Source organism: Carassius gibelio, chromosome A18 (genome assembly GCF_023724105.1).
Source record: "Carassius gibelio isolate Cgi1373 ecotype wild population from Czech Republic chromosome A18, carGib1.2-hapl.c, whole genome shotgun sequence".
Lineage (NCBI taxonomy): Eukaryota > Metazoa > Chordata > Actinopteri > Cypriniformes > Cyprinidae > Carassius > Carassius gibelio.
In genome coordinates, this window is record NC_068388.1 from 17,628,947 (window position 1) to 17,653,063 (window position 24,117).

At 36.0% G+C, this 24,117-nt stretch overlaps 1 long non-coding RNA gene across 1 annotated transcript; it reads left to right on the plus strand.

Annotated features, from left to right (window-relative positions):
* Positions 1-18,634: 18,634 nt before the first annotated feature.
* LOC127933965 (uncharacterized) lies at positions 18,635-23,641 on the plus strand. The gene is made up of 3 exons (XR_008147645.1): positions 18,635-18,953; positions 20,079-20,920; positions 23,469-23,641. It is a non-coding gene; the product is annotated as an uncharacterized LOC127933965 (long non-coding RNA).
* Positions 23,642-24,117: the final 476 nt, after the last annotated feature.

Genomic DNA, 24,117 nt, shown 5'->3' on the forward strand with positions numbered 1-24,117 from the left:
TTTTTTTATCAGAAATACAACCAATAATCTGATGAATTCAAGTGGACTCCTGCTGAATTCTTGTGGTTAGCTGTGGAAATTCCCGTTTAAAAAATTCAGGACACCTGCACTATATATTATGTCGAATCTCCTTCCCCTATTTCTCTACCAGAGAACAGCTGCCTTCCCCAAGGGCCTACAGACATACCAGCAGATTAGTGTAGTGGGCATTAGTGTGTTACGCTCGAACCCTTTTCCCTTTTTGTTTATTCTCTATCTATCTGTCCATCTTGGTTGGGATGAGCAGTGCAGAATGAATGTACGTTTGCATCTGCCAATCTTGTTTGTGTAATCTGGGGAACTCTGGAACTGTGGCTCGCTGAAGACAGTTTTCCATGCTCTCCTAAAGGAAACTTGTTAACAATTAACCCTATTGTTATTTCTTAACATTAGTTAACTATATGTTATTGTGACCTGACATGACATGACTTGTGTTGCCCCAAACTTGTAATTTGTGTGCTGCATTTCTCCCATCCAAGTGCACAGCAGGTTGCAGTATTTATTCATCTGAAATTTAACATTTACTTTTTTATTAATGCACTATGAATTAACATGAATAAACAATAACAACAGACAATTAACCACTGTATTTTATGTATTACTCGCTGTTAAAGTGCTACCGGAAACTTTTATTGTTCAGATGTTTCTCCTTCATATCTCAGAAGACTTAAGTGAGTTGTCAACTCTATTAAGTTGTCAATATTGTCTCCTAAAATGTAAAAACAATTGGTCACGGGGCTTTTTTTTTAACAGTTTAGTATAGGAAAAGCTTTTTTAGTGGTTTTAGTGTTTTGCTAGAAGACTTAGTGAAAAAAAGAAAAGAAAAAAAAGACGTAGATTATAAAGATTACAAAAGGCTGATCTGAGTGATCTGTTAGTGGAGGATGTGTTTATGATCAGATAGGAAGGAAAAACTGCCTCGTGCCTGGGCGGACATCCGTTAAAATGGTCAAATTTTCTCAGAAACCTGGTGTCGTCTGGGGCCATTGTCAGTGTATGCCACATTATTTGCATGTGTTTAAATGTCTTGTTTGTGCACATATGCATGCAATTTTGGGCTGAACACAAGGTGTCTTCTTTTTAGGGTTAAGGCTTGGGTGAGAGCAGGGTGGGAATATTTATTTAAATATACAATACATACAAAATAATAAAAAATAAAAACTGCATACATACATAAATTATTTATGGGATGCCCTCATTTTAATTATCTATATGTGTCTAAGACTTTCCAAGAATCATTTTGCCTCATTCAAAAGCCAGTCACTCACTTTAGAAGCCTTTTTACAGCATGGATAATCTACAATCTATTGGAGATAAGCAAATATATACGCCATCAAATAAAGGAAAGAGGGAGAAAAAAAATCTGACTTTCTTTGTTTTCTAAGAAATAAAATGGCTTTAGTAAGTGTGATACATTTCTAAGTAAGGTTTCAAAACTGAAACACGTTTACAAATCAATGTGTTTCAAGAGTGTATAATCACAGTGTTCAGCCATTCTTTTCAAAGGAGGGACATTTCATTGCTCAGTTTCTCTTTTATCTATCAGAAGACTGAATGAATGAATGTCTCAGTTAAGTTTCAAAACATAAATTCTGTCTCGGATGTCTCCCCAAAAATAATTAATAAATACACTATTTTATTCACATTTGAATCACATTTTGTTACATTGACATCAGTCATCTGCAAATTCTCTCTCTCTCTCTCTCTCTCTCAGAAGTAGGACTCTTAAAATTAAGTAAGTAAATACATACATAAATACACAAATCTAAATTTGCTTTCCATTTAATCCCTTTGTTTCTGTCCTCAACCAACTGATTCTGATAACTGAAATGGAAAGTCTCTGTGTGTGTGTTTTCTTGTGTGGTTAAAGAAATGAAGACACTGGGTTTCAGTGTCATGATGCCAGACGTGTCTCCGGAGCAGCCAAGGAGCCTGAATCCTCCGTCTAACTTGAACAATGATCTCCAGTGGTCTGAGATATGCACCATAAACCAGCCAGCATTCTTGGCCACAATTATAGAACTGAGCCACATTGGTCTGTCCAAAACACCTACACATGACAAACAAAAGCCCTGACTGTTCGAAGACAAGGGCACTCTGATTCCTGGCCTTGTCACCCCTGCAATCTTCTCTCGGAGTAGTGTTCAAATCATATTATCATAGTTAACTCAATAAATTGCAAATACATTGCCACTTGTTCTTCAATAATGAAATGTGCCATGATGTTAGAGAGGAAGGGGAGGTCATTGCTGTGGTTACTGTGATTCACCCTGAAATAAGTAAAATAGCAAATAAATAAAATTCAGTGTAGAATTTAGTCTCTTTCTGAGTTTCTTTCTGCTCAGTCTGTTTAAGGTTTAAAACTATGACACTAGAGACATTAAGTGTTTTGGCATTAAGCATTCTATTCTACATTGGGCAGCTCTAAACTTGTCGAAATGAGCACCACTGTCAGCCAACTACAGCTGACTACAGAAAAAAAAAAAAAGTGCTAGATGTTCAACCTGACCAAAAGCTTGTATTTCGTACATATAGTCATTTTAACACAACATAATCATGTGTTAATGGTCTGCACTACCATTATGTGGGGAAACCACGAGATGCAATTCAGTTTGCTAGGAATTATTCCAGATCTAATCCAGAAATAAATCTACATCTAAGGTTAGACGCGGATATATATTCGAACACATAACATACTTGTCAATGTAGAATTGGCAAAATTATTTTTACTTTAATTTTAATATTGCTCAGTCTTTGAGAATCTGTCTTTTCTCAATTACTGAAGCATGATTTATGCAGGTATGCAAACAGACAAAATGTATTAATCATGTTTTGTTTTTGTTTTTTGAAACAGAAATTTACTATAAAAGAAGACTGAAAAATGAAAAACAAGTTTAACCAACTGACAACTACTGCATCCCTTATGGCAACAATGAGCATTCAACACAATAATTTGACACAACAACACATTGAATTAACATGGCACGTCATCTTAGAGTTTGTACTTGACTAGCTGGGGTCTAGATCAGGAAGCAGACAGACTGACTAAACCGACTGTTTGCTAGCAGCCTCATGTCACAAAAGTCAATTAATTCTCAGCACACAGAGACTCTTTCACCAAGATATCATACTATAGAGACTGTCTGTTTCCTGAACTAGCAAATACAAAAAAAAATAAAAATAAAAATAAAATCCCAAAAATAAAAACCTGTCCAAAACTATTTAAAAGTAACAATTTAATTTACTTTTCAACAAACAAAAAATAGATGTCCTGTAATGCAGATAACAAATGATAAACCTGCATTGCCTTAATGGATATAGGTCCCTCTCTACAAAGCACTTTTGAAAATGATATGATCAGAAATCATAACTCAGATGTGCTCTGTTTCACAGAAACCTGGCTAAAACCAGATGATCACATTATTTTAAATGAGTCTACCCCCCAAGATTAACATGAGCTGCATCCAGTAGGTAAAGGGGGAGGTGTTCCTTTAATTTATAGTAATGTTTTCAATATTTCTCAGAAGTCTGGTTTCAATTATAATTTGTTTGAAGCAATGGTGCTTCATATAACATTATACATAGAAACAAGCGTTAATGATGCATTCCCTGTGACTTTTGTACAGACTTTATCAATGAATTAGCTGATTTTATATCTCCGTTGGTGCTGGCTGCAGATAAAGTCTTAATTGTTGGTGATTTTAATATCTATGTTGATAATGAAAAAAAAAGATGTATTACTATCAGCATTTATAGACATTCTGAACTCCACTGGGGTTAGACAATATGTGTCAGGGCCTACTCATTGGGCCTCATTCATGAAACACGAGCAGAACACATTTTTGTGTAAATCGTTTGTAAGGCTGTTCTGATGTAAGTTTTGGGATTCATGAGTGTTCGTATTTTACAAATGTTAGTTGGTACAAAAACAAACAAACAAAAAATGTTACACCTGCTCCCAGACCCACGTAAATGGGTTGTAAATCATCTAAATGGTTTGCTTATTGATGACACTGCATGCTTATAAATCTATTTACCTTATATAATCAAGTATTCACAGGATTTTGAAAAAATAAATAAAATACAATATACAGTTTTTCTTTTTACTATTATTGTGAACAGCAGTAGGCCTACTATAATCTGTAAATTTAACACTTGCATCAAATAATTAATTACTTTTGTTAGGCATGTACCAATAGATGTGCCAACAAGAAGAAAGGGTTTCCTATAAAATGGCCAGAATTAGGCATAACAATAAACATTTCCTATGGCTGATATAGTGCTATTTGGCAGACCGAGCGCTGCACAAAAGACATATTTTTAGAGACTGTGCAGATAATGATGACTGGTTGATTAACAGATGAAACTCCATTAACAGCATCTGTAATGTGCTGCCAAGCTTCCTTTTTTTAGGACATGATAGTCCACTACGCTTAAAAATAAAATGCTGTGTTCCTTCCGATAACAAAACTTCAATTTCTGCATCTGAGAATTTCTTCTTTTTCATTAACTTTTGAGAGGACATGTTAAAATCCTTATTTTCATTTCATAATATGATGCCCATATTGTTTTCATTTGGAATTCTTGGGTGGGGATTATGGTAATTATGAATGAGTGTGCATGCCAGCCCCATTTTGTCAGGGACCAACCATGCCTGGTCCCAGCGAGCACACAACGATCACGCTCCCCTGAGTATTAATCACCCTCACCTGTTCACCATCAGTGACCTCATCAAAGCACTATAAAGCACTCACCTCAGCCCCAGTTCAATGTCAAGCTTCCAACAGGAACAGACCCCATGTCCCATGGATTCCAAGATGTAACGTATACGTACTTTTGAAACACTAACCTTTGTGTCATTGTTCTGCTGAGATCTCCTGAGTTTCCTGTGTTTCCTTCGAGCTCACTGGAAAGTTTCCTCTCCTGATAAAGAAAGGGACCAGCATTATTGAACCGTGATTGTGTGGCATTGACTTATTTTCTAAGGATATACTCACCTGCTTTCAACCCCGCACTGAGTGATCTGCACCGTATCCGCACCTGAAATCATCTACTGCTCACTGTGTACTTTAAATTCTGTAAATAAACTCCGTGTTGGATTCACTTACCTCTGCCTCCCGTTACTATCCTGACACATTTATGAATGTTTGATATTCATTAACATATACGTTTATCTCTTTAACTACAATCTCATCTGTATAAGGTTGAGCTTAATTTGATAGAGAATAAATCTATCAAAAGTAAGAAATGAGAGGGCAATCTTTCCACAGCTATACTGTCCCATCTCTGTGTCTGCTGTTGCCATGGGGGTTTGGGAATTTCCAGTTTTCAAGTGACAGCAGCAGTTTACAAACTTCAGTCAGTCACACAGAAGGGAGAATGGTACTGGTGAGTCATCCATTAATAATGTCTGTAAAGAACATCATATTATATATATATATATATATATATATATATATATATATATATATATACATCTCTCTCTCTCTCTCTCTCTCTCTCTCTCTCTCTCTCTCTCTCTCTCTCTATATATATATATATATATTTATAATGAAATTAGTTACAGACCAATTGCAAATCTCCCTTTTCTGTCAAAAATCCGTACCTCACACCGGGCCCTGTATTAGCTAAGGATGGCTCTGCATACATATATGTTGTCAGATTCCTATAATTCAAATCCCTTAAAGGATTGTTAGTCTGCATTAATTATGTCTACAAGAATCGGGAACACTTTCCATAATACCCAATGTACTCGCTACATTGTAAGTAGAAAGTCTCTTTGATTTTTAATCCAAAGTCACTGAAGCCACACAGATCCAGTCTGTATCCAGATCAGATGTTCACTGTAGCCACCAGATCTAGTCCATTTCCAGACCAGACAGTGGATCGGCACTTGGAGATGACCACTACAGCCCTGAAAGTCAGCAGAGTCCATATTAACTACTGTAGATCCACCCCAAAGACAGATCCCCTGAGAAAACCTAGTCACATCAAAGACCATCGGCACCAGACCCCTGACTTAGCCTGGTTTCTCTTAAGATTGTTTCTCCATTTCTGTCACCGATGAAGATTTGGTTCTTTGCCACTGTCGCCTTTTGCTTGCTTAGTTGGGGAAGCTTGACTAATTGCATAGACACTTTTGGAAGAAAGCTGAACTAGGTAGTTTATCTGCTCTTCCATCCTGGAAGATTTATCCACCATTAGGCTGGTTTAAGATTCTTTAAAACAAATGTGCTTACCTCAAAATTCAGCAGTGATGACAACGCTTGTGAGCAAAAACCCAATAGGTTCTTCTTTTCCACTGGCATTTGGATTATTAGAGAAAATGAGCACCATGAACAACATAGATTTATGATTTTTATGTGTTTTGTTCATCATGATGATCTGTACAAATGAACACAACTGATATAAATGTTGTACACTAAATATTTTCTTTAGAAATAGAAAGATAAACATAGGGTATGAACAAATTATACCAAAGTCATATGACTTACTGTAAATGTCACCATCACACAGATTCAGACATAATTTCCCTGAAAGTTCGAGTTAGAATGGTTTGCAAGAGAGTGGTTATAAACAAAATGAGTTTGTAAAAGTGAGTAGATCAGTTTATCTGCAAGGATTGGTGACATTTAATGTCCCCAAAAACGTATGTAGTCCCATTTAGCCACTTGTTAGAAAATAAATAAATATGAATAATAACAATAATACTGATTAAAACTTCAGGGCTCATTTTCAATAAGGAGTTTCCACCAACTCTGAATTGACTTACACAGAGATGGGATGCTCTGAGTTTTTGGGTTCAGAACAGCTGAATTTAGTTAGTTTAGTGAACTCTGAGAAGGGTTGAATCTGAGTTTAGCTCGTACACCATGACTATGAAAAGCCATGATCAATGGGGCTCCGAAATATGATTCAACATGGCAACAGCACCCAACAAAAAGATGTCTGCAAACTTCAGAGTCAATATGCCACTTTAATTATTTATCACTGTTATAAAAAAGCAATAAACTGTCAGAACAGTAAGTTATTGACCTAATATTTATTTCCAAAGCCAAAAGAAGAAGAATAAAAAGAAGAAAAATAAAATAAAATAAAAAAGTAAAATACAATTAATTTACATCCCAAAATACTCAGTAAAATGAAGTGGCAGTGTGACTAAATGAGGTATTTAAACATCACTTTCACCTAAAAAAGGGGGAGGGGACCGAATAAGTTACCTATCTTTCAGAAACAGGCTTGACTTACTCTGCTTTCTCAGGTCTGACAAACCTCTGAAATGAAAAACCCATGGATTCCCTCATTTCAGGGTTAATTTTTTCAGGGTTTTCACTTGACCTCCTTTCTGAGGCAGATCAGTAGATCTTCAGTAGATCCGAAAATGCTAAAATGCAAACTTATTCCAACAAAAATAGGTCATCTATGCAGCACTATAAATTAGCTTTTTATTTATGTTCATGTAGGACAAATTGGTGTTTGCAAACAGTTTTTATTCTTTGTGGCCAGAACCTACCTGGTGGCAGAAAATGAGTTTTAAAGTAGCAGTCTATGGATGCCATGGAATAAAATAATACAAAGGGGATAATTTTGAGTTCATATTTTAAAATTCTGATTTTTTTTCTCACAATTTCGAGATTATATTTATTTCACAATTCACAATTCCCCACAATTCACAATAAGAAAATCCAACTTGTCATTCTCTCTTTTCTCCTCGGCTCTGAGTCATGAGTATATATAATCCCACACTAAGTATTTTTATTTATTTTATTTTTTTTTTCAGAATTGACAAACTTGCAATTGTTGAGTTAAACAGTCCGAACTAGGAAATATAAACTTGCATTTGTGAGAAAAAAAAAAAAAAAAAAAAAAAAAAAAAAAAAAAAATCAGTGTTATTGGTTTAAATAGCAGGCTATATTTTATGCTGTAACACCAAGGCTAATATACGATATGTCCCCTGTGATCTTCATATGTGAATATTACGCAGACCTGTAGTTTAAATCAAATGTATGCTTTAATAGGGTAATCATAGAAGGTTTCATACATAGTCTGCCAATTATACATCTGTGTTTACCTTCAAATGGAATTGATGATGACAATATTCTATAAACCAACATTTTTATTCTGACTCTGATATCCAAAGGCACCCTAAAATTTTTATTTATTTTATTTATTGTTTTGACCTGTTTCCCTCCACGTGTTTTTCTTCCACCACAATGGGCACACAGCTGCAAGTCATGTAACTGTGATGTTTCCTCCAAATTGTTTTATACGGATTGTCAGATCATGTATATAAAAAAAGGTTCAGGAAGTCAGTGTGCATATGCCTGCCATGTTTTGGATTCCTTTGGCCTACCCCATCCAACATCCCACCCACCCACAGAGGCAACAAAGAGGTCCAGTACTTCTGAGGACCATGACAAGTAATTGCTATATTAATTTATTTCCTTTTTGCTCTTGCCAGAGAAGGCAGTGGTGGTGACAGCCAGGGTTTTTCCTGTTGTGTCCTGGTCTCACTCCAGAAAACTGCTAGACACATTAACAGACTGAAAATGCAGCCCAGCCATGTGCCATACCACCACTGACATGTTATGGTTTGAAGACACGTAGTATGATGGAAAATAAGACAAAATATTTTTATGAATACAATTTAAAAACGGTGAAAAATAGCCACCTCCTTGTTGGTTCTGGAAGAACATTTCTATCAACCAATCAGATTTTAGGGTTAGGCCTATGGGCTTATAATTTCCCTTCTGATTTTAGGTAAAGTTAATAGTCATGGTGGGGGTTAGGATTATGTTCATTTGACAAGACTGTCCAAACATGTCGTACTTGGCAAAGTCACAGTTTATAATAAAAAAAAAAAAAAAAAAGAAATATGATAAAAATTAGCTAGAAATAATAATTTAGAGATAGCTTACAAAGAGTAATCTCTAACTACAGTGCTTTTCATGGTTAAGACAGTGAAATCAAGTACAGATGTTCCTCTAAGTCTTGCTGATGCTCAGTATAAATACATATTTTTTAAATATAATCCATTAAAATGTTCATCCTAAAATAGCATTTACTATTACTCCTGTAAAATCATGAAAGTCAAATTTAAACTTTCAAATTTCATTCAATTCATTCTATCACATTGTTTAATTTTTTAATACAATAATTGCTAACACCAATTTGCCATTTCCCCTTATTTTAACTGTATTTAAAGTATAGAGATTGTCAGCAGACAAATCACACTGAAACAGGCATATGACACTCAAATGACCCATGTGAGAAACAGAACTGTATTGCTTTTTATTTTCAAGCATTAGCTATTTATCACTTTTGGGCCTCTTCTGCCTTGATTCATTAAATAAAATAAAAGCCTTTCTCTTACTCCACAGGTCAACTTGCATACAGTTATTGCCAAAAGTTTTGGCAGTGACACAATTTTGTGCTTTGCAAAGTTTGCTGTTTCAGTATTTGTAGATTATTTTTTTCACAAGTTTCTATGGTATACTGAAAAATGATAAGCATAGCATAAGATTTAAAGGCTTTTATTGGCAAAAAAATTGAAATTTAGGATTTGAGGATTGACCACAGGTTCTCCATGGGACTGAGATCCGGGGAGTCGTCTGGCCACGAATCCAAAATGTCAATGATCTTCGAGTCACTTCTTTATCACTCTTGCTTTATGACATGGTGCTCCTTCAAGCTGGACAATGTACGGATCACCAAATTGATCATTTTGTGTCAGAAAAATAAATAAATAAAAAATGCACTCTACACAATAATCAACAATCAATGTGAATGAACACCACAACATCTTAAGCAGCAAACTTTGCAAAACACAAAATGTATGTCACTGACAGAATTGTAGAGATCTGCAGGAAAACTCTAGCTGACATATACTGAGAGTTCAGAGATCATGCAGAATCAGGCCTCCACCCACAGGATAAGACATAAATTCATTCCCCTAAGGCTGAGCGAGTCAAGCATGTACATGAAAACCCTGCCGGACATGTCTTAATTATAGTGAACTTGAACATACGACTTACTAAATAACACCCTAGAGGATATAAGCCTATTACTTTAACCAAAGCAATAACAAAATGAACAGTAAACTAAAGCCATTCTGGGGCTATTTCCTCTTTGTGAGATGGATACAGTCAATGAGTGACGATATTATCAGGGAAGGAGAGGGAGGAATAGGACAATGTCTGGTCTTGAAACTGTATTGAACACACAAGCTTGTCAGAACATGTCCACTAACCACTGTGTCATGTACTGTGGACTTCATTTATGGGGCTTTTTGTCATATTTGGAGCTTGACAACCTGGTCACATTACAGGCTCGGGATGACATGACACAATATGAGTATATGGTGGCAGAATTTTTATTTTGGGGTAAACTATTTGTAGGAAATGTTAAATCTCTGAGCACAATTCTGTACCTTTCTGAAATAATCAGGGCCAGGATGTAGGTCTTCAATTAGTCTTCCACCAAATAATGAGTTTCAGACATGTTTAATTAAACTATCCTGTCTCTCGCCTCTCGTTCACTCTGCTCACCTCTTATTGCTTTGCCCTCCCCACCAATATGGAAAGAAGGACTTTGTCCTTTAGGCAGATGTCACTGCTAAAAATGTGTTACAGAGCTTTCACAAGGTTCTTCTGCTAAAGCAGAGATTAAAATGGAGATGGTCAGTGGGGGATGTTCTTCTGTGATTGTAGAGTTATTAACAGGATTTGCTTCAGCTCAGTATATCAAAGTCTCCCACTGCGATAAACAGTCAGCACATCAGCAAATTAAAAAGATGCCCACAGGTGTGTCATCTCTCCATCTACTGACCAAGGAATAAAGCACTAATTGCTTTTAAATTCTGTTAAAGGGCCATCCAATTAAAGGAAGGGGAGAGAAGGTGTTTTACTGGGTTGAGGTGCTGTGTAAGGCTGCAGTGTTATTACCCCAGAGTGGTCAATAACAGCATTAAGATCCATGAAGCTACAAGGACAGGATGCAAAATGAGTATTTTTGTTTTCTTATCACCCCGTGAAAAAAAAAAAAAACCCAAAAAACAAAAACAAACAAAAAATAAAAAATAAAAAGTATATAAAAAGAGTAAGTTAATTATTATTATTATTATTATTATTATTATTTTAATTTACACTAAAGTACATTACTCAGGCTTGTTAGAAAAGAGTTTCAGATATATGTACGTATGTATGTATGTATGCCACAATCCATAAGCAGGCATATGCTGAATCTGTGCTTGCAGAAATCAGTGCAGGAAACAGGGGGGTTGTGACGTTACTATGCAGGGGACCAAGCTTTCGAATTAACATGGTTACTTTCGTGCTTTGCTATTATGATTTTTACAGTTTTCATTGAAAATATTCATCAACACACAATACTAAAAGCATGTATTCAAAGCTTGTATTGCAGTTTTGACATTTAATCATACCTTATTGACTTGATAAGGCACTTTGCAAATGTTAGAATCCTTCTGATGGAATGCAAACAATGTTCTTCCACAAGTAAGAACATATCTTATTGACTGATTGGAGTGATACTGGCTAGTATCTCTCCATTCACTAACACGTGCCAGTGGTTGGGCCAAAGTGATGAAAAAGCATTGATCTGCATCTGTGTAGGCAGCCTTGTGCTGGTATATTAATTGCTATTACATAATAAAACCAGTTATGTTAAGAATGGGTTGTTTTAGCAGCTTGGTTTCAATACTTTTGGACTAACAAGGATGTGTTGAGATCTGAGGCTTACAGTATGATTTTATAGCTCAGTGAATTTTTTAGATTTTTTAAATTCATGACCCCTTTAAAATATCAATTATTGATTTTATTTATTCCATATGCAGAGAGGTTAGTTAATCTTAACAGTATTCATTAATATATAAATAAATGCACATCATTACAACACTCTAAGTGCCAAACAGAATGTGTAAAAAGTACTGAAATCTTACTTATTATTAATAAATGTTAAAAAAAAAAATATTATGTGTCCATATTTTAAATGTTTCAAAGCAGCTTTTTCTTGCATGCAAAATGTACTCCTTGAATGGGTAATTACTAAAATCTCAAAAACTGATCATTCTTAATTGATTAACAACATGTTGTGAGATAGCGATGAACTGAAGTGATTGACAGCATTTAGTCATTATAGAAGGAGCACTCTTTGCGCACTTTGGCTATAAAATCCCATCTGACTGGCCCATAATGGCTATATTAACCTCAGAGAAGAAAGTATCATGTTTCGAGTCATGATTGTATTTGTCTTTATGTTTCAGAATGACTCTGTTTACTGGTGTGAACTGCTGTGCTCGCATTCAAATGCACAAATGAGATTGAATAAGTATGTTGTGGCTTTAGAACAGCATCAGGTTGACTTAATATTTACTTAAGTTGTGAAGAAGTAAATAAACTATAAAGTATAAGAGAGAGAATGCAAAATATAAGGGTTAGGCATTAAAGAGGGTCATACTTTATTTTAGGGTCCATTTCTCATTAACTAACCATTAACTATGACTTTTGCCTCAATTAACTCCTTATTTGCTGCATATTAATAGTTTATAAGGTAGTTGTTAAGTTTAGGGTATTGGGTAGGATTATGGATATTATGCATTATATGTACTTTATAAGCACTAATAAACAGCCAATATGTTAATAATAGACATGCTAATAAGCAACTAGTTATTAGTTTGAATTGGACCCTATACTAAAGTGTTACCTAAAATAGTACATAGTTATTGTGTTGGGGCCCCATACCTGAAATTTGCTTAGGGCCCCCAAATCAATAATTCCACCGTGTATTTCATGCTACTTTTTCTCCAGTTCATAGCAACACAAGTGGACCATCTAGGTTTTTACAGACTTTGTTTTACAATAAATGTAAATTATATAGTTAGTGGTAATTTTTTATCAGGATCCTATGTTTAATTTCAGTAAGTTTATTGTAATGACAATACATAGGTAATTTTCTATGGCATTAAAGTGAAAAAATAAATAAAAATAAAAAAATTGAACAAAATAAATATATATAGGAGCCTGAATAAAATTCTAATTTTAGATGAAAATTTCAGACGGCATTTAGAGGATTAGAACTCTTCTAATGTAATTGGAATTCCTTTAATGTGGTCTATATGGCAGTTGTACATCATTTCTAGAAAATGAACTATGTCAAGCCAAAGCAAGAGCAAACACTGAACAGAGCATACCTACAAAACCATTAGATGTCTTTCAAAGCAATTGGGAGGAAGTGAGTTACACAGAGAAAACACCGCTGTACATTCCTAACAAATAAACAAGAGTGCACATCCTTTGTGATCCACTGCACACTGCTTTTGTGCATGTGTCAGTTGAACCTTAGAATATATCTGTGGTGGAGAGTGTTTATGATTTATAGAGACTAAAGAATAGACATTTAGTGCTAGATGACAGGATGTCTGGCATACAGTGCATCATTTCACGGATCCTGTCTGGTTACTGAAACCCAGTGACTGACATTCAGTTATCAGTGCAATATTTATTTATTTATTTATTTTTTTTTTTTTTTTATGTGTATATTTATTTATTTATTTTGCCAGTCAAAATGCAGACCAGATAGAGTATATGGCAACATGTCAATAGATATTTAACCCTTTTGAGCTTGATTTACCACATCATCCCATTCAGGCCAGAGAATGCTCTGATGTTGAGTGATGTTGCCTGTATTTTCAGTGTGATTGTGTGTGAGTGTATGTCTATGTCTATAACACCTATACTCTTCTCAGGAGTAAAATAGCAGTTTTGGATGGATGTGCCGGTAAAACACACCTTCTTGGCTGATTCACTGAGAGAGAAGTGGAGGGGAGGCAGGATAAACAAAGAGAACATTCTGTGTGTGGAGGAGCTCTGTAGAGTACACCTGCTCCAGATATCCAACTGCCGTTCAACATCCACCCTATACTAACCCTGAGGGTTACTGCAGTCATACACTCTGCCCTATAATCATAGACACTCTGATGGGAACAAAAGAAGAGGGCAATTCATTCATTGTTTTTTTTATTTTTTTTTAAATACAGTTAAAAGGTTGTGAACCGCTTGCAAAATCTGTGAAAATGTTATTTAAACAAATAAGAGAAATCATTCAAAATGTATGTAATTTTTTATTAAGTACTGTTCTGATTAGATATTTAACATAAAAGATGTTTACATTTAGTCCACAAGACAAAATAAAATCTGAAATTATTAAAATAACCCAATTCAAAAGTTTTAAGATAATGATTTGTTTTCATATTGACACTGCTTTCTTCAAATTAAACCAAATATTTTCAGTGAGAGTTAAAGAGGCAGTAAGATGAAAATTCTAAGCTTCCTATCACTGTTTATAAGTCCTGTACATTAGGTTTAAATCCATCCAAGGTTAAAAAACATTTTGTCAAAATATCATTTTAAAATTACCTCAATTCTCAGAGATCCCCAAACGGTTCGCGCGAAGCTGTTCAAAAGATTCAGTTTCCTTAAACCCCACCTTTCGGTAGCATACTGTGTTCTGATTGGTCAACTAACATAGTCAGGTTTGATTGGTTGTTCCGCACACACCTCCACGATAAACTATGCGTTAGCATCTGTTTGGGGTGAATTATGTCTTATTCCTCTCATCGCGAAGCAAACAGTAAAATAAAAAACTTGAACAATCTCGCTGCTTTTTCTTCTGTGTGGGTGTATTCAAGCCGCGCGCTTCAGTTTGAATCTGAATAGCGCGTTCAGCGTGGGGGCGTGGTCACGAAGGGAGACATGAAAAACAGACATTGTGTTGTTTTCATATGGATTACCTTATCACAGAATATCTGTTAGGAGCACTTGTTTAGTTTTAAAGTAGACATGTCAAGCTTTTTTTAAATCTGGAAACTGAACTGGTCACTCAAGATTCACAGGTCACTTGATTCCTGAATCAAGCATAAGTAGACTTGGATGAATATTTTGGGATGACTGTCCTGCAGGAAAGATCACTGATCATCAGCTTCCATCTTTGCACCAAAAGGCATTCATTTTTTTTCCCCAAAATGGCCTGATACATCATTTCCTTCTTACAGTCATGATTTCTTCTTCCTGCAATGGTAAAACACCCCCATAACAGGAATGGTCCACCTCCAAGTCTGACCATGGAGACCAAGGTTTAGAAGCTTTGCCTTTTTTTTCACCAAACATAGTGCTGATCCATAAGTCCAAAAGTTCCAGTTTGGTCACATCGTTTCATGAAACATGCTTCCAAAACTCCACACGTCTACCCAAATGAATTCTAAGTTGGCCTTTTATGTTTTCTTGGTCAAGAGTGGCATTCAGCAAGATGCTTCAAATCAAGGACATAGTTGTCTACTGTTCTTTTTATACTCAGCACTGACATGTTGTTTCCTCCTTTTATGGGGTCATCTTGCAAGTCTTTGGCTGTGCAATGCAGGTTTTTCTTAGTTACTCTGATCAAATTTATTATAATAGTGTGCTTTGTCTTCAGTACCCTCAAATGTTTTCTGGTATAGCATATTTTAAGCTAAGGAATAAGGCTGCAAGCTGTGTTTCTAGGAACTTTTAATGTTTTGGAAATCTTGTTGTAGCCTTAGACTTTCTAATGTAATAAAAATATTTATTCTATAGCTTTTGAGAGAGCTCTGTTGAATTAGCATATTTGCTACTCACATCAGCAAATACATGGGCTAAATTTATGTATGTGTAATAGCTGAAGCTAATTCCTCTCTCTCTCTTTCTCTCGGTGCATGCTGGGAAGTGGGGAGTTAGTGCAAGGGAGTCAGGTGGTGGTGAGAATAAAAAAAAAAAAACATATCTATTTTCTTGATATCTTTGTTTCAGTTCTTTAAATTGCACCTAAAAGATAATTTGTAATCAGTTTGTATATAACTCTCAACTCTCAGTAATTTTGGGACCTTGCCTCGTGTTTGGGTGGGTTGTCGTCTCACCTGAGAGTAGAGACATCATCCCTATTACTCAGACACAGGGTTAGATGTGTTAATAACGCAGGAGTTGCGTTGAGGATGTACTAGTGGATGTAGGAGAATGAGTGGGACATGGAAATATTATATCGGCTTCTCGGATGAATAAGGCCATTGTGGTTTTCCTGAAAGACGAACTACTCGTTAATCATTTGGTTGAAAGTGGAATTTCGGTAAGTGAGAACTTTATTCCAGTACAACCCTTGGTTTCTCCAACAACAAGGGTAACGATTTCTAATGTTCCGCTGTTCATTCCCGATGCAGATATAGAAAGGGAACTTTCACGCTTTGGCAAGTTCACAAGTGGAATTAAAATGGTCCCGCTTGGATGCAAGAATGCGGTTTTGAAACATGTGTTGTTGTTTAGACAACATGTGTATATGTTTCTGAATTCAACAAATTTAAATGTTTCATTTAGATACATTTTTGATGGTAAATCGTATATGGTGTATGCTAGCGCTGGGGGAAATGAGATGTTATGAATGCAACTCAGTTAGACACGTAAAATTGCCATGCCCTTTTAGAAGTGAAGTAGACAGTGAGGCTGGCCCGAGTGCTGTTTCGGTTGAGAGAACAAATAATCCAGTGTTGGAAGGAGATAACAGTGGGGAAGCTAAGTCGCTAAATATTGAGAATGGAGATGAGATTGGAGGAAGTTCCCAACAAGAAGGACAGTTTACTGATGATAAATTGTCCAGTAGTGAAAATCGGAATGGAAATAGTTCTGGCAATGTTCAATTTCAGGAAAATGTTGAGAATGTAAATGGTAAGTCTGTTGTAACTGATGGTGGAGTTCTACAGCTAACGGAAGCAGTGGATGAGATAACAGTAGGCCAGATGGAAAATGAAAGTAAAAGAGTTATAGAATCGAAGACCGTAAGTGGTGGTGATCTTCCTTTACCAAAGATAGTGTTGGTATCTGATAAGGAAGTGGATAATGAGAATTATGACGATGATGAAAGTGTTCAGTCTGATTGTTCAGATGTATCTAATTTCTCACAAATCACCAGTGAACAAATATATTAGTTGGAAGAGTTAAACGATTTTATGGATGAGACGTTTGGAAAAACGGTTGCTGTAAGGAATTTTTTTCCTGATGTGAAAAAGTTTGAAACTTCAGTTCTTTTTTGGCAGAAGAGGGTTGGAGTAAAAATGAGTTGCACTTCACATAAGGTGACTTTAATACTCTTCCTTTTCTGTCTGTCTCTCTTTCTTTCTTTCTTAGTCCTCTTATGGAGATTATAAGAGTGGGCTCCTTAAATATTAATGGAGGTAGGGACAGGAGCAAGAGAGCTATGGTTGCTGAAACAATTAAATAAAAAAAATATAAACATTACTTTTTTACAAGAAACACAATTGTGATAATGAGGTGGAATGGCATAGATGGTGGGATGGAAAGTGTTTCATTAGTCATGGATCAAATATAAGTGCGGATGTGGCTATTCTTTTTCAAAAAAATATTCAATTTCAATTCAAGTTTATTTGTATAGCGCTTTTTACAATACAAATCGTTACAAAGCAACTTTACAGAAAATTTAATTTCTACAATATTTAGTAGTAACTTATAAGTGGTGACTGTCAGTGTGTGCGCGTATGACAGGATTTTTCAGAAAAATTTATACAAAAATACAAGATGTAGTCAGCCAGGTGATGGAGATTATTAACAGCAATTATTATATGATGGACTCACACTTGTAGCAATATTTTTTAGTTCTGTTTGTTGATTCAGGGTTAGCATCATCTGAGGTCCTCTGAGGGGTCAACATCATCTCTTCTCCAGACTGGAGCTTGTGTAAATCCTAGTTACCATGGGATGTATATCAGTAATATAGCTTAGTAATTGAACCTCTTTTATGTCATTTAAGAAGTAATTTGAAAGGGTTTTCAATGTGAAATGTTCTGTGTCCGCATATGCAGATGATATAAGAGTCAAACTCTATTTGAAAAAGCTATTTTAAAGCTTCTTCTGCAAAAGTAAACTGGGGAAAAAGTGAGGGGTTTATTATGGGTGAATGAAGGAATGGTTGGATACCTCACATTCCAGGAGGTTTGAAGTAGGGAACAGAAGGTATTAAAGTGTTAGGAGTCTTCTTGCGTTCAGAAAATTATAGGAGAAAGAACTGGGAAGGGATGTTGGATAAGTTGTTAGCTAAGTTGTCTAAATGGAATTGGCTAATACCTGAACTATCCTATAGGGGTAGAGTCAACAATTTGATTGCCTCAATGCTGTGGCACAAGCTTAATGTGCTAGAACCACCTGATAAATTGATCAAGGATATACACAGAAAGTTGGTGGATTCCTTTTGGTCAGGCCTGGATTCCTGGGCCTGCCCTGTATTTGTCAACCCAAGAAGGAGGACAAGGCCTTGTGGACATCAGAAGTCGGATCGATACTTTTCGTCTACAAGCTTTACAGAGACTGTGGTATGTAGAAGACATCGAGTGGAGTAATGTAGCATGTGTTTTGCTGAGGAGGACATTGTGTCTTGAATACAATAAACAGTTGTTTTTAATTAGAATGAATGAACTGGATTTGAGCAATCTGACTTCTTTCTATCGCTCCATGCTACAAGCGTGGAAAATGACTTTTTTTCCGTAAGCAGAGAAGTTGAACATTTACAAGAATGGATTCTGGAGGAACCATTGTTTCATAATCCATTTATTCAGGCAAAATGTTTATGTTCAGAAAGTTTGAGGAACTGTCTGATTAGAGCTGGATTTACTAAAGTTAAGAATATTGGAGATACAAACGAATGGAAAACTGAGGAAACATTACAGAAGAACACTGAAATGCATTCTTGGCGTGTCGTGTCTCAGGTGCTGAAGGAAGTGAATGCAGCTTTACCAGGAGTCTGCATAGAAGCATTAGGACTTCATCAAGTGCAAGAGGAGGAGAAAAACTGTGCATTTCCACTGATTTCTGTGTCTGCAGAGGTATGATTTTGTCTTTTAAAACACCTGAATTGGAGACGTTTCAGGACATTAGCAAAATAAGTACTTTATTCTGTATTTGTGTCAAAATGTATCATTAGCATGTTCTGGAAAAAGTCAAGACGTGGAGGTGGTCAGAATTGTTTGGGCCAGACTTTGGTGGCTGCTGGAGATCTCTGTACAAATCTCCTATAGAGAAACTTACAACAGATTTACAGTGGCTGCTAATTCATGGTATTATATCTAGGAATAGACACATGGCACATCTAAATTCAGCAGAAAAATTGTCTTTTCTTTGGAATAGAAGAAACTTTGGATCATTTATTTATTCAATGTAAGAGGTTAGGAGGATTTTTTCTTATTTTAAAAATTTGTTTTGAAGGCTTTGGTTTAGAATTTTCTTATACAATGTTTATTAGCCGTCTGAAATATAATTATGAAGAACAACGGAAATTGTGTTAACTAAATTATTTAATGGGATCAGCAAAGTTAGCAATATAGAAAAAAAGGAAGAAAAAAGTATTAGGTAATGGTTCAGTCAATGCAGAGTGTGTTTTGAAAGGGTTGGTTGCCGAGTTTTCATATTTTAAAAAGTTAAATAATGTGTTAGAATTTTTAACTGTTTGGAATGTGGGAAGAGTTTTGTGTGAAAATGTAGATGAAGTGCTGATTTTTTTTTGAGTGTCTAAAGGTTTAATTTTGTTTTAAGACATATACAAATATATATATATATATATATATATATTCAAAGAGTTTTCTTTATTTTCATGACTTTGAAAACTGTAGATTCACACTGAAGGCATTAAAACTATGAATTAACACATGTGGAATTATATATGGAATTATATACATAACAAAAAAGTGTGAAACAACTGAAAATATTTCATTTTCTAGGTTCTTCAAAGTAGCCACCTTTTGCTTTGATTACTGCTTTGCAGACAGACAGAAGCATCTCTCGGGGAACTCCTTCAAGACTGTTGGAAGACCATTTCAGGTGACTACCTCTTGAAGCTCATCAAGAGAATGCCAAGAGTGTCTTGGCATTCTCTTGATGAGCTTCAAGAGGTAGTCACCTTGCTTCACTCACTGTTACTTGCTTTAATGGAGGATGTATGTCTACCTTTGCAGGTGAGGACACGTTCGTGCTGCATTCAGTGCAGCTCGAGCTGGAGGCCATGGAGAAGCAGATTCGCCACCTGGAGGTGAGGCAGGCCCAGCTGAGAGAGCAGAGAGCCACACCGGAAACCTCCCAGGCTGATGCTCTCAAGTCCGGTGTAAGTATACAGCGCGCTGCTAACAGTCCCACCACGTCTACTCTGTGTGTTTCTCTGCACAGGCCAGATACACCCAGGATGCGATCTTCCCAGATGTCCTACACTCGGGCGCTGGGAAACCACGGACCCTGGGTGCATCTACAGTGGAGTACGCGAGCCAGGCCCTGGGCGATGACTTCTCCCCCTCCGGTCTTCGAGAGACCCGGAACCCAGAGACGGGACACGTTGCTGTGATCATCTGTGACCCAATCTTCCAACACATCCGTGCTACGTTAGCCGAAGGTAAGGTGCACTCTCACTGTTTCCCTGGTGCTTGAGTTCCCGATGATTCTGCACAGATGCCCGCGTTCCTGAATGCCGATGAGAGCCCCAGAGCTGGGGACACCACATTGCGGCAGACGGAGACGCTAAAGAGGGACTTCAGGAGCCTGATCGAGACGGTACGCAGCACGACACCCGCGGTGATGATCATCGTTTCAGGACCACTGCCCACGTATTGATGAGGACTATAGACTTGTTGCTTTAAATTAATGGAGGTTGTCATGGTGTAAAGAACAGAAACTGCTATTTGTTAATAATTGGAATCTTTTCTGGGAGCGTAATAGGCTTTTTCACACTGATGGCCTGCACCCCAGCAGAGTCAGAGCGGAGCCACTCTCTGACAACATCTCCAGGACACTTCGCTCCATGTGACTAGTAAGCCAATTCTCAAATTATGATGATTTATGTTCTACACGCTCAAATTATAGAAGTATGTGTGCTGTCCAATCTACTGAGACTGTATCTGTTCCCCGAATAGTGAGGTCAAAATATAAATTTAATGTAGGATCTAGAGAAAATCTTATCGTGATTAAACCAGAAAAATAAGTAAATGTACAAAAAACATTTTTAAAGTTTGGGCTCATAAATATCACACCCAAAGTAGTTATTATAAATTAAATGATCACAAATAATAGTTTTGATATACTCTGCTTTACTGAAACCTGGCTAAAACCAAATGATTATATTGGTCTAAATGAGTCTAATCCACCAAACTACTGTTATAAGTATGAGCCCCGTCAGACTGGTCGTGGTGGAGGTGTTGCAACAATATATAGTGATATTCACGATGTTACCCAGAAAACAGGATATAGATTTAACTCATTCGAAATACTTCTGCTTAATCTTACCCTGTCAGATATGCAAAATTCTGTTGTATCTCTTGCTCTGGCTACTGTGTATAGACCACCAGGGCCGTATACAGAATTCTTAAAAGAATTTGCAGATTTCCTCTCAGACCTACTGGTTACAGTTGATAAAGTGCTAATAATGGGAGATTTTAATATTTACGTTGATAATACAAATGATGCAACACTAACTTGGAAGTTTTTAGAATTGCATAGAAAAACAGTATGTCCAGTTATAGACAGGCTCTAAAAACTGCCAGGGCTGAGCATATCCACAAACTCATTGAAAATAATCAAAACAATCCAAGGTTTTATTAAGCACAGTGGCTAAATTAACAAATAAACAGATACCACCTGATTCAAATATTCCATCAACGTTTAAGAATAATGACTTCATGAATTTCTTCACTGATAAAATAGATAACATTAGAGATACAATAGCGAATGTAGATTCTACAGCGTCTAATATTTCAGTATCATCCATCGCACCTAAAGATAAACTGCAGTGCTTCACAACTATAGGACAGGAAGAGCTAAATAAACTTATCACTGTATCTAAATCAACAACATGTTTATTAGATCCTGTACCTACTAAATTACTGAAAGAGTTGTTACCTGTAGCCGAAGAACCGCTTCTCAATATCATAAACTCGTCGTTATCTTTAGGTCACGTCCCAAAACAATTTAAGCTGGCGGTTATTAAGCCTCTTATTTAGAAACCAAAACTAGATCCTAATGAACTGGCAAATTATAGGCCTATTTCAAATCTTCCATTTATGTCTAAAATTTTAGAAAAATTTGTGTCTGCACAATTGAGCTCCTTCCTGCAAAAAAAACAAAAACAAACAAAAAAAAAAAAAACCGAAAGAAAGACAAAAGATCTGTATTAAGTATTTCAGTCATGTTTCAGGCCCCACCATAGCACAGGAACTGCACTTGTTAAAATTACAAATGGCCTGCTTCTTGAGTCAGATCAAGACTGATTCTCATTGCTAGATTTACTTGAGCGTTCGACACCATAGATCATGACTCCTAGATAGATTACAAAACTAAACATGTATTCAAGGGCAGTCTCTAATATGGTTTAGATCCTACATGTCTGATTGCCACCATTTTGTTTATTTAAATGAGGAGTCATCTCATTTATCACCAGTAAAATAGGGAGTACCACAAGGATTTGTCCTAGGTCCCCTTCTATTTTCAATATATATGTTGCCCCTTGGTAATATTATTAAAAATTACAGGATTAGTTTCCACTGTTATGCTGATGATACTCAGCTGTATATATCAACGAGACCAGATGAAACTTCTAAATTATCTAAGCTTACCTAGTGTGTTAAAAATATAAAAGATTGGATGACCAATACTTTTCTTGACAGAAATATTACTTATTGGACCAAAAACAGTACACAGAATCTTGTAGATTACAATTTGCAACTAGACGGATGTACTGTTACTTCCTCTACAGTCAAATATCTGGTTGTTATATTAGACAACAACTTGTCCTTTGAAAACCATATTTCCCAATGTTACAAAAACTGCATTCTTCCATCTTAGAAACATTGCCAAACATGTTACCTGTTTCTGATGCAGAAAAGCTAGTTCTCACTTTCATGACCTTTGGACTGGACTATTGCAATGTCCTGCATCTTCAATAAACAAATTATCATTACTCACCTATAAGGCCCTAAATGGTTTAGCCTCTGCGTACCTAACTAGCTTTATACCACGTTACAACCCATCATGCTCCCTAAGGTCTTTTGGACTTTTGGTAGTTCCTATAGCAAAGTCCACTCTAAAGGAGGTAGAGCTTTTTCACATTTGGCTCCCAAACTCTGGAATAATTCAGACACGCTCTCTCTGTTTAAATCTAGATTAAAAACACATCTCTTTCGCCAAGCATTTGAATAATGCATCACTTAAATTGTGACTGCAGTTGCATCTGATCAAATGTGCATTCTTATTCTTTAGCTTGGGTTAAACTAATTAATTTTATTTAGTTGGATCAGCAGCTATGCTAATGATGTCTCTATTTGTTTCTATGTTTTGCCATGGGATTTACATACCGTGGTAACTAGGATATACACAAACTCTAGTCTTGATTCAGAACACCTGAAAAGAGATGATGATGACCCTTCAGAGGACCCCAAGATGATGCTAACCCTGAATCAACAAACAGAACTAATAAATATTGCTACAAGTGTGATTGCATCATATAATAATTGCTGCTAATAAAATTCATCATCTGGCTGACTACATCTTGTATTACTTTTTCTAAAAGAAAAAAAAAAATATATGCACACAAACTGAGTCCCCACTTATAAGCTACTACTAAATATTGTATTGTAAATATATAAAGTTGCTTTGTAATGATTTGTATAGTAAAAAGCGCTATACAAATAAACTTGAATTGAATTGAATTAAATTGAATTAATGTCAAAAATAATGTTTTTAAATGTAAACTGATGTATACTGACACACTACAGCATATATATAACTGACTTCAAAACCTTTTCTTGCATATATATATATATATATATATATATATATATATATATATATATATATATATATATATATACACACACACACACACACACACACCAGGTTTTCCAAACATCCCCATGATTTCTAACTGTTCAGACAAAACAGGGAGTCCCACCCCCACCCCAAACACTGCAGGACACATGGTGAATCAACAAGCCACATGTCTACACAAGCTTTTAA